Raw genomic sequence first — 5,000 nt, 5'->3', positions numbered from 1 at the left:
GGGCTTCCCCGCCCTTCACGGGGCGGCGGCCTCCGCACTCCCGGGGCGTCTCGTCCTCATTGCGAGGTGAGGCGCACCTAGAGCGTACACGTTGGGACCCGAAAGATGGTGAACTATGCCTGGCCAGGACGAAGTCAGGGGAAACCCTGATGGAGGTCCGTAGCGATTCTGACGTGCAAATCGATCGTCGGAGCTGGGTATAGGGGCGAAAGACTAATCGAACCATCTAGTAGCTGGTTCCCTCCGAAGTTTCCCTCAGGATAGCTGGTGCTCGTACGAGTCTCATCCGGTAAAGCGAATGATTAGAGGCCTTGGGGCCGAAACGACCTCAACCTATTCTCAAACTTTAAATGGGTGAGATCTCCGGCTTGCTTGATATGCTGAAGCCGCGAGCAAACGACTCGGATCGGAGTGCCAAGTGGGCCACTTTTGGTAAGCAGAACTGGCGCTGTGGGATGAACCAAACGCCGAGTTAAGGCGCCCGAATCGACGCTCATGGGAAACCATGAAAGGCGTTGGTTGCTTAAGACAGCAGGACGGTGGCCATGGAAGTCGGAATCCGCTAAGGAGTGTGTAACAACTCACCTGCCGAAGCAACTAGCCCTGAAAATGGATGGCGCTGAAGCGTCGTGCCTATACTCGGCCGTCAGTCTGGCAGTCATGGCCGGTCCTTGCGGCCGGCCGCGAAGCCCTGACGAGTAGGAGGGTCGCGGCGGTGGGCGCAGAAGGGTCTGGGCGTGAGCCTGCCTGGAGCCGCCGTCGGTGCAGATCTTGGTGGTAGTAGCAAATACTCCAGCGAGGCCCTGGAGGGCTGACGCGGAGAAGGGTTTCGTGTGAACAGCCGTTGCACACGAGTCAGTCGATCCTAAGCCCTAGGAGAAATCCGATGTTGATGGGGGCCGTCATAGCATGATGCACTTTGTGCTGGCCCCCGTTGGGCGAAAGGGAATCCGGTTCCTATTCCGGAACCCGGCAGCGGAACCGATACAAGTCGGGCCCCTCTTTTAGAGATGCTCGTCGGGGTAACCCAAAAGGACCCGGAGACGCCGTCGGGAGATCGGGGAAGAGTTTTCTTTTCTGCATGAGCGTTCGAGTTCCCTGGAATCCTCTAGCAGGGAGATAGGGTTTGGAACGCGAAGAGCACCGCAGTTGCGGCGGTGTCCCGATCTTCCCCTCGGACCTTGAAAATCCGGGAGAGGGCCACGTGGAGGTGTCGCGCCGGTTCGTACCCATATCCGCAGCAGGTCTCCAAGGTGAAGAGCCTCTAGTCGATAGAATAATGTAGGTAAGGGAAGTCGGCAAATTGGATCCGTAACTTCGGGATAAGGATTGGCTCTGAGGATCGGGGCGTGTCGGGCTTGGTCGGGAAGTGGGTCAGCGCTAACGTGCCGGGCCTGGGCGAGGTGAGTGCCGTAGGGGTGCCGGTAAGTGCGGGCGTTTAGCGCGGGCGTGGTCTGCTCTCGCCGTTGGTTGGCCTCGTGCTGGCCGGCGGTGCAGGATGCGCGCGCCTGCGCGGCGTTCGCGCCCCGGTGCTTCAACCTCCGTGCAGGATCCGAGCTCGGTCCCGTGCCTTGGCCTCCCACGGATCTTCCTTGCTGCGAGGCCGCGTCCGCCTTAGCGTGCTCCTCCGGGGGCGCGCGGGTGCGCGGATTCTCTTCGGCCGCCATTCAACGATCAACTCAGAACTGGCACGGACTGGGGGAATCCGACTGTCTAATTAAAACAAAGCATTGCGATGGCCCTAGCGGGTGTTGACGCCCTGTGATTTCCACTACATTGGACTTCATTCGGGCGCCGTCCAAGTATCCCCTTCAGGGTGACTGGACATTAACCCATCGGGTACACCCGCACAGTAACCGCTTCACGGAGGGGCATAGGTGCGACCGAGACTGGTGGTTCTAACCTTTCTCACTGCACCTGGGACGCAGGTCCTGTGGCTATTGTTTCCGTGGCGGCCGCCCGGTAGGTTTTTGTGGTGCGTTTGGCGACCGGCCCATTTTCATATATCAGTGCCGATAGCCTGCGCCCTCATTTCTGGCGGCCGCCGGGTGTCGTCCCCGGTGACTAGTCCCACACTAGGTGGCGGCGTTGTTCTTTCCGCCGCGTCCCTAGTGTCCCTGCCGCCTGGGGTTCGGGCGTAACACGAAAGTCATCCCACAGGTCCGGCTGGGTAGGCGATCTGGCGGTTCTCGTCGGTGACCACCCTGCTGTGGTACGGTGACACTCACGTCTACTCGTTAACTGGGGTTCCCAGGGGTCGGGTCGTGTGGCTGGTGCTTGTGGGGGGTACCCCGTTCAGTATCCAGCCTCCGTCCAAAAGCGATTCCTGCCCAGTGCTCTTTGAATGTCAACGTTGAAGAAATTCAAGCAAGGCGCGGGTAAACGGCGTGAGTTAACTATGACTTCTCTTAATCTGGCCAAGTGGCGGCGGTGTGGCTGCATCCGGACTTGGCTTTTCGAAGTGCGGTCTTGATGTAGTCGTGCTGCTGCTGCGAGGTGCCTTCCTTGGGTTATAGTTACAGGGAGAGTGATGCGCAATACATGGGCCTAGCCCTCTTAGCCTCTCCTCTCCTGCGGTCTTCTCCCCTTCTCGTGGGCCCGCTGATTTTAGCAGAGTGGAAGACCGCACCAGGGGCTTGGGGGGGTTACCAGCCCCCCCTCGCACTATCCCTTTTTTTAGTTGGGGGCAGTAACCAGAGAATAAGTGGTGGCCCTTCCGCTGAAGGTGCCACCCCAACTCCCCCAGCACCTAGCCGGCCAACCGGCCGTGCCGAAAGTCTTGTAACTTTTGCAGCTGTATACGCCTGTAGTGAGTGCCACCGCAGCTTCACCTCCAAAAACGGTCTCGGGGTCCATCGCCGCCGCCAACACCTTGCGGCCGCCAACGCGGAGATCGTCACGGAGAATCATCGCGCGAGGTGGACGGAGGAAGAAGTCCTGTCGCTCGCCAAGGCAGAGGCCGAACTGTTCCTCGAGAGGGACGCCCGGTTCTTCTTTGTAAATCAAGAGCTCATCAGGATGTTCCCCGACCGAACGCTTGAGGCAATCAAGTGCCGACGGCGGCAAGCTGCCCACAAGCAGCTTGTCCGCCAATTCATGGAGGCGCTTGAGATCGGTCGGGGGGAAGAGCCGGCGTCCCGCCGGGGAGCGGCGAGCCCGCTGCCTGACGCGGGCGAGGCCGCTGCGCCGCCCGTCGACGCAGCCGAGGACTTCGCGGCCGACACCACCGGGCCGCCGCCGGAGGGGCCGACTGACGCCGCCATCTGGGAGCATCTGGCGGGGCTACCCGCTTCCGCCCAGCGTTTCTCTGCCCTGGATCGTGTCATCGGTCTGGGGCGGGGCACGCCGCCCGATGTCATCCTGGGCATGCTCCCGGATGCCCTTGCGTCGGTCGGGTCCAGAGGGGAGAGATCGATCACCAGGACACAGCGGCCGCGCCAACCATCGAAGCGGCCGCCTGCCGCGCCGCCGACGCAGAAGCGCAAGCGGCGCCGCTGGGAGTACGCGAGAACGCAGGATGCCTTCCGACGGTCGCGTGCGCGTTGCGTGCGCGGCCTCTTGGATGGCACCCTGCTCCAGCCGCCACCTGCCATCCCTGGTCTGCTGGACTTCTGGGCGGACCTCTTCACCAAGAAGCCCATCTCCACCGCGGGCTTCATTCGTGACCGCCTCCTCCCGCACTCAGAGCCTGTCGCTCTCGAGTGCATATGGGGGCCGGTCACACATGAGGAGGTCGCCGCCGCGTTGCCGCCCAGGGGATCAGCAGCCGGGCCGGACGGCCTTACCCCAGCGGAGTTGCGGCGCCTGCCGCACGAAGTCCTGGTGAAAGTGATGAATCTCTTCCTTCTGGCCCGCGCCCTTCCGGAACGCCTGCTTCGCGCGCGGACGTCCCTTCTCCCGAAAACGGCTGCACCAACATCCCCCGCTGACTTTCGCCCCATTACGGTCTGCTCGGTGTTGGCGCGGACCTTTCACAAGGTTCTCGCGTCACGCCTGATGCGCGCTTGTGCTGTGGACGAACGTCAGCGGGCATTCATCCCTCGGGATGGGATGTTGGAAAATACCTTCATCTTGGACACTGCTCTCACCGACGCAGTTCGCTCCTGCCGCTCTGTCTTTGTGGCATCGATCGACGTATCTAAGGCATTCGATTCGGTAGATCATGCTGCCCTTCGCCCCGTGCTGAAGGCGCATGGCCTGCCGGATTGCTTTGTCGAGTATGTCGAGCGGTGCTACGAGGGCAGCACGACAGTGATAGCGGACGGCGCCGGCGTGGGCGTGTCTGTGCAGCCAGCACGGGGCGTTCGCCAGGGCGATCCCCTCTCCCCCCTCCTGTTCAACTTTGCGGTGGACTACGTTTTAGGCCAACTGCCCTCCCACATCGGAGCTCGGATCCTCGGTCGCAGAGTCAACGCTGCGGCCTTTGCAGATGACGTCTTGCTGTTTGCAGCGACCCCGAGGGGCTTGCAGTCCCTCATCGACGCAGCTACCGCAGCCCTCGCCCACCTGGGGCTGCAGATCAACGCCCGGAAGTGTTTCACCCTCGCCTTAGTCGCGTCAGGGCGCGAGAAGAAGGTGAAGGTGGACAGCAATGTCACCTTCACAGCAGGCAATACCACCATGCCTGCCCTGCGTGTGGGTGAAACCTTCCGGTACCTGGGGCTGCAATTTTCCACGGCGGGTCGCTGTGTCTTCAATCCACGTAGCCACCTGGTGGAGCAGCTTGACGTCATCTCCCGAGCTCCGCTGAAGCCGCAACAGCGCCTCCACGCTCTCACCAACGTACTTCTCCCTGGCCTGTACCACGGGCTGGCCCTCAGCCGCACCCGGGTGGGTGCATTGAAGTCGGCCGACGTTACCATCCGGGCCGCCGTCAGGAGATGGTTCCGCCTTCCGGTGGACACCCCCCTGGGATACTTCCACGCTCCTGTTGCCCAGGGGGGCCTCGGCATTCCATCTTGCCGATGGATGGGTCCGACCCTCCGTCGGTCCCGTCTCCT

At 62.0% G+C, this 5,000-nt stretch overlaps 1 pseudogene; it reads left to right on the top strand.

The window, feature by feature from the left end:
- LOC124583822 overlaps positions 1-5,000 on the top strand; it is an 8,521-nt pseudogene that overhangs the window by 1,035 nt on the left and 2,486 nt on the right.

Source organism: Schistocerca americana, unplaced genomic scaffold (assembly GCF_021461395.2).
Source record: "Schistocerca americana isolate TAMUIC-IGC-003095 unplaced genomic scaffold, iqSchAmer2.1 HiC_scaffold_47, whole genome shotgun sequence".
Lineage (NCBI taxonomy): Eukaryota > Metazoa > Arthropoda > Insecta > Orthoptera > Acrididae > Schistocerca > Schistocerca americana.
This window is presented reverse-complemented; position numbering and strand designations above follow the sequence as displayed.